Source organism: Periplaneta americana, chromosome 7 (genome assembly GCF_040183065.1).
Source record: "Periplaneta americana isolate PAMFEO1 chromosome 7, P.americana_PAMFEO1_priV1, whole genome shotgun sequence".
Lineage (NCBI taxonomy): Eukaryota > Metazoa > Arthropoda > Insecta > Blattodea > Blattidae > Periplaneta > Periplaneta americana.
The window spans coordinates 91,306,943-91,319,579 of record NC_091123.1 but is presented as its reverse complement, the minus strand read 5'-3'; the positions used below and the strand labels follow the sequence as shown (position 1 = coordinate 91,319,579).

At 34.5% G+C, this 12,637-nt stretch overlaps 1 protein-coding gene across 1 annotated transcript in view; it reads right to left on the bottom strand.

Annotated features, from left to right (window-relative positions):
• Positions 1-1,534: 1,534 nt before the first annotated feature.
• Positions 1,535-12,637, bottom strand: part of LOC138703288 (protein bric-a-brac 2-like) — a 212,012-nt gene continuing 200,909 nt past the window's right edge. Inside the window, exon 10 of the mRNA XM_069831042.1 lies at positions 1,535-12,537. The gene's annotated coding sequence lies outside the window, so the exon portion shown is untranslated. The remainder of the gene's footprint in view (positions 12,538-12,637) is intronic.

Sequence of the window (12,637 nt, the reverse complement as noted above, 5' to 3'; positions counted from 1 at the left end):
GTAGTGTCAATTCCAATACAGTCGACGCGCAAAAAGATTATGCATAAGATAAGAGTACATATTCCCAGCCAGATGAAATATAAAGCAATTTACCAATAAAAGCTGTAACAATTCTTCTACAAATTAAAATAAATATCATTTTTATTCTCCTGTCAAAGCAGGGAGTGCTGCAGCTTCGCAGCTCTTATGGACGAGCCGCCCCTGATTTCACCAGTAACACAGAACCACACAAGAAATGCGATCGTTCCACACTGCAGATAACGCACAAGTGAGGGACAGGCAAGAACCCATAACTTTGACCCTCTCTCATGTTTAATACAAACATCGAAGACATAAACTATACTCTGTTTAGAAAGCTTTGGTTGTTATCGCATTCCCATACAACAGAACATCATCAGAGAAACTCGAAATTTCGAATTTTGTCCTCCTAATATCGCGATATTGACCACTTTGCGCCGCCTTCTAGCGAAATTTTAAATTTGGAAAAATCATGCAGAAACATTTCTTGAAAAATCCTCTGCTAAGGGTAATCTGACACGTTTTATTGAACCTCTACGTGACATTAAGAGTTTACTAACTCAGACATACTGTCTGCGAAAATTGTAAATGTTTTAAAAAATGTCAGAGAGGGATTGGTTATTGTCGTTTATTATAACAAATATCTTAAGATTGTGAAAGTGTCAGTTATTGTAAGAAATGGGAAATTTCAAACCTGGCGACAATTCCTAGTCAGGTCAGTCATGCTCCCAGCTTCTGACAAGGTGGCAGGCAATAAAGTAATAAAATATAATGTTCCAAAAGGCCTGGATATGGTACACAAAACATATGGCGTTACAAAGAAACTGCACCAAGCCTGCGCAGTGGTAGAGGCGAGAATACAAAAATTAATATATCAATAAGCAAACAATGATACAACAACAATGTTGAGTAAATAAATTACTGAATTAAATACTATTATAGTCACAATCATGCCATGGTATGAAAGAAAAATTTCACAACCTCGAGCGGGAATCGAACCTGCGACTTCCTGGTCCCCGGTCAGGTGCTCTACCACTGAGCTATCGAGTTCGTCTCACGCCAAAGACTCGGAATTATCCTTTCATACTGGCGACTCTGTTATAGAGTACTGTCCATAGCGTCTGATCTTAGTCAGCACTGCTTATGGCTGGAAAGAAACTTTACAAATGTAATCTTCATCTTACGATGTTTGGGTGACGTATATACGTCCGTTGATGTGACATATTAATGAATTAATCCGAGCCTTTGGCGTGAGACGAACTCGATAGCTCAGTGGTAGAGCGCCTGACCGGAGACCAGGAAGTCGCAGGTTCGATTCCCGCTCGAGGTTGTGAAATTTTTCTTTCATACCATGGCATGATTGTGACTATAATAGTATTTAATTCATTAATATGTCACATCAACGGACGTATATACGTCACCCAAACATCGTAAGATGAAGATTAAATAAATTACACTTAATTTCTTTGACGACATAAAATTCGCAGCATGTAATAAAGAATAAACAAGTACCATCTTACTTAAAATAGACAATTTTATTACTTTCATTTTAATTTTATTCATTTCTTACAATAATAGGTAAAAGTTCACGTCACACCTTTCACCTTGTGGAGGCACACCATGTGCCGTATCACACTGGTTGCAGAATACTGATGTAAGGTGATATTGAATGAAAAATGCTCAGATTTAATTGTCCATGCTGATGGGGATAAACACAAAAAGAGTAGTGAGTGTTTTTCTGTTGCTCGGCAACAGTTGCTGAGATACGGTGGTGGAAAATTAACTTTGTGGAGTGGAAAAATGTTTCCAACACTACAAGCTTCTGGGCAGAGGAGAGTCTTATTTCACTTTCCAGAGGATTAGAAATATTAGATTTTTCTTAATTTTAAATATCATTATAGTTCATTCCAAATTTTAGCTTGCGATTTTCAGTGATGCATGTGGTGCCATACCTTCAAAGAAGCTAGTTCAACTGGCATTTTCTTTCCTTATCCTACCATTGTCAAATGCAGAGGTTGAGAGGCTATTTAGCCAGATGAATCCTGTGAAAGATAAGCACAAGAACAGGATGGAAAATCCTATGCTAATTACAATTTAGACCATTCGAGCAGGACTGAGAAGACTTGAAAAATGTTGTTGCATTTATGTATTATCCCAAGATGTACTTAAGGAAATAGGTAACTTATAATAATAATAATAATAATAATAATAATAATAATAATAATAATAATAATTTAAAAACAGTACCTTATCACAAAAATATTTTCATAACAAACACGGACACGAGTGTGATTTCTTCTGTTTAGCTACAATGGCTGCATACAAGACAGTTAATGAAGGACAATCATCTCGTGAGTTGCAGGGCTGTACATCATTCCTCCTGTACAATTTTGCATAGAACATAGTGTCTACAAAGTGATATATGCTTTCTATAATTTAGTCTATATTTATTTAAAATTCCTAAAATTATATAGTTTGTATTTCGAATTTGAAAGTGATGTGTTAAGAAAAATCTGGAGTTTTTTAACTACAGTTTAGTGTTTTTTTTAAGCTTGTGCAGCAGTAAATGGAATTCTGAGTTGGCAACACTGGATGAGATAGAGCCGTTACAGTGAACCAAGAGGGTTATTTTAGTCCTAGCAGGAAGTAGGGTCAGTTATCACTTTAAACAAACAACTTTTATAGGAAACGTTTTTATTAATTCCTACTCTTTCAATGAGAAAATGTACGAGAAGGCAATGCCATTAATATTGAGAAATGTTACAAGAAGAAAATATAAACAAGACAAGTCCATTTAATGTTGACATAGTAGCCTATACACGCACAATTATCTGGCTGAATGTAGATCTGGTGGCCGGCAGCATTGTCGAGGGGTGAATACAAGGAAATTACCCCTTCCCCTTTGCTTGCCCAGCAGTGTTTCCTTTAGTTACCACAATACAGTACCTACAGTATGTACGGCTGTGCCTACATGTACAATGCACTTAGCCAGGTAATAAGCTCAGATGGAATTCCCCAACAATGTAGGCCTACATTAAGAAGAAAGTGTTTTGTTTCCTCTGTACCTAGATATGTACATTTTTCAAGTTTTGCAATTACTTTTGTGACTAATAAAATAAGTACCTAAGAGTTAAGAGTGATTACAAATACCTCCTATGTACTGCAAACAGTAATGGTTTACAACAGTGAGCGGCATGTTCCGTGCTCTGTGACGTCATACCACGGAGCTGCCATGCTCTTTGCTCGGCAATCTCTGCATACTGAGCACAGCGAGGAGAGAAGGTTCAACTGAACAGTGGTGGTACGGTGCCTATGCAATGACAGAGCGCGATCCATTCGTCTGAGGTAGTATGGGTACAGCACAATTACAATACATTTGTACGAAAACAAAACTGTACATCCGTGATAAATCAATGTAACAAAATATTTTGGTTTGTAATCAAATTTAATATACTTGTAATAATATGAAATTCATAATAAGCCAGCTGCAGAAGTGTTTGCATTATGTAAATGAGGCTCCGAAACTGCTATAAATATACAAATATAGAAATAAATAATTTAAGCAGTACTACAACACTTTGTCTACTCGGAAACTTGAAAACAGTTCAAGGGTTTTTAACAGACAGTTTCCTATACAATATACAGATTGAACTATCTAGGCCCTAACTTGGTGAGTAGTATGCAAAGTATATTTCAACTTTTGAAACACACCATCACTTTGTGTTACTATCATGCCCAAGCTAAATGCTTTGTTGAGATCAAACTGTGTTATGGAGTATGGAGGAATGGCGAAGTGTTTGATTTGTGGCAAGCTGTTTCAGCACGTAAAGAAATTCAATATACAATGCCATTATTCTGTACGCTACACAAATGATTATGACAAATACGGGGGAAAATATCGACAAATACTAGTGCAGCAATTGAAAGATAAATTGTTAAGTGAAGCTAGGGAACACACTGTCAGTGAATCAATGGTAAGCTTAAGGCTTAAGATATAGGATTTCACTAGCCATTGCAAAGAACATGCGTTCTTTTAATGATGGGGAATTTGACAATAATGTTGCCATCATGACCGGAGAGTAGTTATTATTCCCTAGCAAAATACAGGAATGTGATTCCATCAATTTACCTCCAAGAACTGTCGTATCATTGCTGCACTGACGCCACTGCGCTGGTGCGTGTTAACAGTAATACGACTCAAGTGCTTGCTCTTCCAAGCTCTTGAGGTCTGACTGGCTCTTACGTCATAACTGCAGCTTCTGCCGAAGGTTCTGATACGTTGTTGATATTGGGCAAATCTCATAGAAACTTCTGGGCTGCCAAGCGTTTGTACCCGCAAAGTGGTCATCAATCTTGCAATGTTTTCATGTGTTTTGCTGCTCGTGTACAACCAAAAGAACAGCTGCAGCCTAACCATAATCAAAATAGATGTAACAGACGACCTGTGCAAGACGAGAGATCAGCTGATGTCATTGCTGCCGTTCTTGTCAATCCTCACAATTCGACCAGGAGAATTGCTAGGGAATCTGATATTAGTCAGACAAGAGTGTGGAGGGTTCTGAATGGCAGTAAATATCATCCTTACCACATAAATGTGCACCAGCAGCTTGAAGGAGATTTTCAAAGTCTTGTGATTTTCTGCAATTGATAGTCTGGTAAAAACCATCTGTTTCATCACAGTATTCTTTGCACAGATGAAGAGACATTCAAGAGCAATGGTGATGTCAATATCCATAATGGTCTCTACTGGTCTCAAGTCAGTCCTCTCTGGCTGAGAGAAGGACAACCAGCATAGGTGGAGTGTCAATGTCTGGTGTGGCATCTTCGGACACTGAATCATTGGACCTATTTCTTTGAAGGTTCTCTGAATAGTGTCATGTATGCTGACTTCCTGAAGAACATCCTCAACCAGCTTTTGAAAAATGTACTACTGGCAAAACGAGCAGTAATGTGGCTTCAGCAGGATGGTTGCCCAGCTCATTTCTCTTTGGTGGCATGTGATACAGCCAATCAGGTCTTCCCTGGGCGATGGATTGGGAGATTAGGTTCTGTGGCATGGCCAGCACTATCTCCTGACTTCAATCCTTTGGATTTCTATTTTTGGGGACGGTTAAGAAACATCGTCTAATGATTGTCACACAATAAGAGATGATATAAAACAGCGAATCTGGGTGACCTGTCGGTCACTTGACCACGCCTAAGTGTTAGGAGTCACTGACAATGTTAGAAGAAGAGTACGGGTGTGTGCTACTCAGAACAGCAGACAGTTTGAACATTTATAAAAAATTAATGGAATTGTCTAGTCTTTCAGTAACATGTCAACATTAATTATCTTGTTTACATTTTGGTCTTGTGACATTTCTCAATATTGATGGCATTGTTTTTTGTACATTTTCTCATTGAAAGAGTAGGAATTGATAAAAACATTTCCTATGAAACGTTTGTTTTGAAGAGCTGTCAAATGGTATCCTATTTGACCCCGACTCCCATTTGAAATTTTAAAGTGATACGCCACTGATCCCATTTCCTGTTAAGGCTGATTGATGAACTCAAGGTCAAGTGAAAGTTCACATATGGTTTAGTTATAAATATTTTTGTCTCGAAAATTTTAATGCACTAGTTTCTGAAATAAATGGTTTATGGGTGGTCTGAATCACCCACTGCCTTTTCGTACATTTTCTCATTGAAAGAATAGGAATTAATAAAAAAAAGTTTCGTATGAAAGTTGTTTGTTTTGAAGAGCTCTATCAAATGGCACCCTATTTAATCCAAATTCTCATTTGAAATTTTAAAGTGATACGCCACTGACCCTACTTACTGTTAGAGCTGATTGATGAAATCAAGCTCAAGTGAAAGTTCACATGTGGTTTAGTTATAAATATTTTTGTCTCGAATATTTTAATGCACTAGTTTCCGAAATAAATTATTGTTACGAATGGTCTGAATCACCCTATATACTAGACTGTGGCATTATTGTAAATTGAGTTACATATTAAGCGTATGCTAATAAGTGAAAAACACAAAACTTCATGTTTTATAACAGCTGTATGTTTTATTAGTTTCTCTAAATAGAGCGCAGATATTAAATGAGAAGTTATACTCAATATAACATAACCAAAGCATCTAAAGAGGATAAAGGTATTTGGCAAAAGAAAAATACTTAATTTTTGGCTTAGTCACAAATTTAATTACTTTACATCTAATCTAACCTAATATAAAACCATGTAATTCAGTGCTCAAAGTGATTTTAGGAGGGGCAACAGTATGTAATTAATAGGAATAAAATATAGGAAAGGTGGTGGCGAAAATTAAAAAAAAAAATTCAATAATGATTTAGAAAAATTAACTTTAAAATTGAATATAACACATGGAAGTTTAGAAAACGGCAATTATTAAAACTACAAATAACCTCTTAGCATGCAAAATAATAACAATATTCAAGAATGACACTAATAGAAAGTTACTCATAATTCACCACAGTTATTGAAATGATAAGACTCTTACAGTTAACATTGTTATCAGAAACAATGGGCGCCACAGCTTGCTACACTTCTTTTCGCATGATGGACACATTGTGTAGTCTAATATAATTTGAAACAAAGTATATTGATTTCACAAGTGTCTCGCAATTAGGGTGAGTTTTTTGGAGAATAAAACTGTTCTTATATTTGACGCAATAATGACAAATTGTGTATGATGTAAGTGCTGAGTTTTCTCTTTGTTAATAAAAAGAGCCCTATGCATTAATAAATAGAAAATTCAATTAGGCCTATAAACACAAGAGAGAATATCATCGAAATGATAGCCGTCCAATTTCTTGGATTTAAAATATCGGCATCCTAATCAATTCAAATGAATAAAAAAGAAAATGTAAATTAATGTTAATACATAATGAAATTTTACAAAAGAATATTCTGCGACAAGATTTGGTAGCTATCAAAACGATAAAAATTTATTAAAAATAAATAATATACATTGAATATTATAAAGATGAATAGAGATGGTGATTGATGATGTTCAATGAAGATTTTAAAATGGTTGATGCAATTGTCTGAAGAGTCTTATCAGGAACCTTTAATTTTCTGAGGATCTCCAATGTAAACTCGGGAATTGTTCCTCGCGCACCAAACATAAGTCCAATGGCATTCCAATCTTGAATATTATATTTATGACTAAACTCTTGATTGTACAAACTTATTAAATATATATATATTTCGCTTATGCTCAGTCCATATCAGGAATGTAGCGTGCATGGATGAGGGTGATGTGTTGCATCTCCTGAATTTTTCTGAACAAAAAATGTATTTATCGTTATTTACTGGCACTTTATTTTGTGTGTATCAAGTTATATCTGTTACACATAATAATTATTATTTGAAGATTACATTCAAATTTTAAATGTTGCTGCTACAGCAATGGAAACATATATACGAAGTGACAAGGTATGCAAGCGAGCCAATTTATTAACAGCGAGTTCTTACTCCCAAGAAATGTGACTGTGTAAGTCGCATCGATAGAAGTATGCGAGAGCGAGACAACGTGTAACTGCTGAGTGAAAGAACGTCACTTGTACCAGTGTGCAGAGCATGTGATTTAGATTACGCATAACCGTGCTGCACCTGCGTGGCAAGATGCGAAGGTATACCTCGCATCAATTGAGCTATATGAAAACAAGCAACAGCTGAGTGGAAGAACGTCACTATACCGTGTGTTTTATAACTCTGTTGCGTGACATTTTGTTAATACTATTAATAATAGGTACTTTCAAAAAATATTTGAGAGCTGTGCTTTATTTATAGTACTTTTTAAGTTAACCTACAATATTCTATATAACTGTAGGCCCTAAATATGTAATTTTGCCATAACTTTTAAGTGATAGAATAGCCTAGCCTAGGCAATTTAAGAATCATATCTCCAGTTAAAATTGCCGAACAGGGAGGGAACTTCTGTGTTGTTAATTATGATAAAACTGGTTGTAAATGTGTAGGAATGAGTTTTTTTTTTTTTTTGCGCCTTTGTTTACTATTTTCTCGTGAAAAATCTGTGTGGAATGATACAGATTATAGTGATTTAAATAATATTTACAGATCCAGGACACGACACAAAGACTCTGCAAGTCACAATAAGTGAGGAAAAACAACTGCATTTCTTTGGCAAAACCCTAAGTACTGAATTTGCTTTAAGTGATCAATATAGGCTTTCTATTGAAAAGCATAGCGAACTTGTTCGACAGAACAGAAAAATTCTTGGCCATTCTATAAGGGTCTTGGAAAATTAGGTCTTGCATTAGAGGCCATGACGAGAGTAAATTCTCAAAGAACAAAGGCAGTTTTATAGAACATTTGAATGAGGCTGCAGGGCACGACAGTTTACTGAAAACATAATTGGGATACTCCACTATGTTCCGTGGCATTTCACCTTCAATTCAGAAATTTCAGAGTGACTTGATATTTTCAGTGGGCAAAGTCATGGATGATAAAATTGGGAAAGAGGATTGTACAGCACCGTTTGTAGCTTTAATTCTGGATAAGAGCTCATGAAAGCTCTGACATAGTACGAAATCGCAGTTATCTTCAATTCTGTGATATATAACAGACATTGAAGTAGTTTCAGATAGTCTGCAAATGCTCTTCTTGAACATGCTCTCAAAATCATTAACGATTTTGATTGTAGTGATAAACTTATTGCTCAAACCTACAATGGAGCAGCTGAGATGGCGGGAGAACATAATGATTTACATCCAAAATTTCGCAGCCATTGTAAGTCAGCGAATTATTTTTGTGTATGCTACGTGTACAAAAAATTAAACCTCGTCTTAACTCAGTCTGCCAATTTTATGAAACAAGTAAAAGTGAAGTTCACTAATCTTGCTGGATTTTCGAGTTTTTTTTCTCTAAATCATCGAAGTTGGAATGCTTATTTGAATCAATAATGGATAATGAAGATTGTAAATGGTGCCACGAAACTGTTGTTTGTGCACGAGGACTGTTCAATTTACTGAAGGATTTCGATTTTATTTTTTGCTAATATTCCCACATTCTGATATTCTGTTTCAAAAAGTAACAGATGTTGTTTTTTGTAAAACAAAAATTCATAATTTCGAGGAGTACATACAAGGACTGGGAAATTACTTTTTGGGAACAAATGAATGATTTTGCTGCTGAAAATTATCCTCAATCTGAAAGATCATGGCTGGATGCTGGAGAGGATAAGAAAATTGTATATAGGCGATTGTTCAATGAATTAATATTAGAATTAATATTAATCAAAAGTTTGCTGAAAATTCCAAATTGAAGCTTTTGAGTATGCTTGATCATACAGAATTTACCACCTTTGCAAATTCGCTCCCTGAAGAAATACTGTTAAATCTGAAAGAAAACTATGAAGCTTATTTTGTTTTACTGTATTATCAACAGTATAGTCAGTCTCGTTCTATGCACTTTCATCTTTTGTGTTTTATGTAAACGTGGCCAGGCCTCAGCCCGGTAAATATCCTTCTATAACTTACACTACAAAGAAATTATACAGAAAATTTGAAAATTCAACTCAAACATTCCTTAAAAATCGCATCCCTATGACAAAATGTTATGCGACGCCACTAGTCCGTATTATCTTATAATTCTCTGGGGCAATGCAATCTGTATTGAGAGGGTTTAATCTTCCAGAAACGAATATTACGATTTACGGTACTTTTAATTTAAATCCAAGGGAGGAAGACATTTTTAAAATTTTTGAAGTCTTAACCATTACTACTTTATTTATTTATAAATCAGGTTTTCACAAAAACAATAGCGAAATGTTCAAATTAAATATTAATGTATCCGAAAAATATAATAATAATAATAATAATAATAATAATAATAATAATAATAATAATAATAATTATAATATATTTTATTTTACCTGGCAGAGTTAAGACCTTCTCTTCCACTTACCTAAGTCTCCAAATACATTAGTAGTAGTAGTAGTAATAATAATAATAATAATAATAATAATAATAATAATAGAAGCATTGTGAAATACTATTACTGAAACTATATCATACAAGAATATGGAATGAAGTATTCATTGAAAACTACGGGACATCTTATTTTTCAAAGTTTCCCGTTGTTTCTGTTAGCAACATTGTAACCAAATTACCACTTGACATAGTTTCAAATTTGTAATAAGTTTAAGGTGGTGTTAAATGACTATTTGTTTTCATAATATTTACTCGCATCAAGGATTTAATTGTAATTAAATATACTGACATGTCCATTGGTACATTATATAAGCCTACAAAATAATATACACCAAAAGAACTATGCTTTACGAAGCTTAGCCCGTACTTAAAACAAGATATATCTTCTGTTTTGTTGGTTCTGTGTGCAGTTGCATGCTGAAAACTCAGCCGGCATTGTTCCAGCATTAAAAAAATTATTTTACATCAAACTGATAGTGTTAACACGTGTTAAGCAACACATTCTGCTTTTCTATAATCAAACAAAAAATGGCAGTCCACAGTACCGCCAGCCTCTGCAGGGAGAACTTATCAAAGGTGTATTGCCTCTCTATAGTATTATAACTCATTGGTCACTAGTATACAGTCCAAGTTAATTCAACATCAGAATTACAATACGAACTTTCTTGCTTCATTACAATAGAAATGAAAAATTTCTTGAAAACAATTATGGATTTAATATTATGTGCCACATACTAGATATACCATTAGATTCACAAATTAGTTGTTCACCTGATGACAGTAAGAAATACTATATCATATTTGAGATTTGCTGCAGTAACGTCTTGTGACATAGAACGAATATTTTCACAGTACAAATATTGTCCCCCCCCCCCCAAACATTAAAAAGTATTTCTTTTGATAAAATGAAAATGTTCATTGTTGTTATAATGAGACTACAATCATAACTGTATACTTTGTATGTATAACGGCTGGGGGGAAAATCATGCAACCACATGATATCTCCATTCTGGTTGGATGATCGTCCACCTCTGCTTCGGCATGTGGGCGTGAGGCCAGCAGCCGGCTGGTCGGTCTAGGACCTTCATGGGCTGTAGTGCCACGGATTATTATTATTATACTTTGTATGTTATTTTCATACATATGGTTAAATTATTTTAGATTGGGAGTTATGAAGTTTATAATTACAAATTATTTTTTTTATAGTAATCACGTATAATTTTCTTGTTCTAAGGCAGTGGACGATTGGAGCACAAGTTTGGTTACCACCCTGCTGTGCATTTGTCATTCTGGTTCACTGACACAAGAGCTACACCACTGCTTTTCATTTGGTACAGATATAGTGCAAGCTCACAGAATGTAATAGTTTCCATACCAACGTCCTAGCTCTGTTTATGAGTTGTGTAAAAAGTTTATGAAACAGAATTGTCAACTAATAAAATTTTGTCTAATAATATTAGTTAATATTATGAATGTGTTTATGAAAAGGCCCGTGGTGTGAAAATAAGATAATAATGAATAGTAAAATGTCCCAATATCTCATAGCTTAATTTGTTCACCGAATTTTTGTAAAGCAGTAATTTTTCATATAATATGAAAAACATTTACATGTTAACTGTCACATCTGTTACAAATCTGTCACACCCATTGCAGAAAATAACATTAAAAAAAATTAAAATAAATAATCATGGAGCGTATCAACATGAATAGTTAATGTCATCCTTTAAGTATTAGTAAAGAATTTTTAAAATATCTGGGCTCACATAATCCATTTAATGTTTTACCAATCAACTATAATTAAATTTTCAATGGCTTCTTTCTTAGTAAAAATAATCTATAGTTTTGTGAGCATCTATTTTCATTAAATTTAGATGATTCTGTAAATGTATCAAGGATTGTTGACCTGTGTTTATTATTTCTTGGCTCTGAATTTTTTTTCTAAACAATCACATCACCACATTATTAGCAAATGACGAGATTTTCATTTGAAATCTATTCACTACATATAAGGTTGTCTCAACAAAATGAAACACGCAAATTTTGAGAAGTGAGTAAATGAGAGACATTGGATAATTTCCCGGAGAATACTGTAACATACACAATGTTCCATATCTTCTTCTAGACAAGTCATCAATCAATCACAGGAATTCTGTAAAAAGTGACATGCTGATTTGGCTAAGAAATAGATGTGTCATTATCAACATTATAATGCAGGAAGTTGATCTATACAGTACAAACTTACTGGAAAATATCACAAACCTAAAGAGAAGAGTTTCAAAATAGAGGCTGTGCCATACGTACCTTTGCGAGTTAAATGCCAATTAAATGAATTGGGCAATCAGGAAGCACTGTGTTACCAATGGCACATCTTTCAAGAGACAAGAAGTTTGAAATAATTATTGATTCTAATGAAAGATTAGAAAGACAACTGTCAGCACATAGTGGAGATTCAATACCAACATTGGGAGACAGAGTATTTCCAGAGATCATTGATTATTTTATCATCCCTCTTGGTGTAGACACCAATGAAGAAAATGAATATGAAGATTCCTATTCACCTGGGAACAAAACAGAATCGGATTCAGAAGTTAGCACAGCCATGATACACAACATGTTCAGCAGTTGTGGTCACTATGGATAAAAACATATCTCCTATTA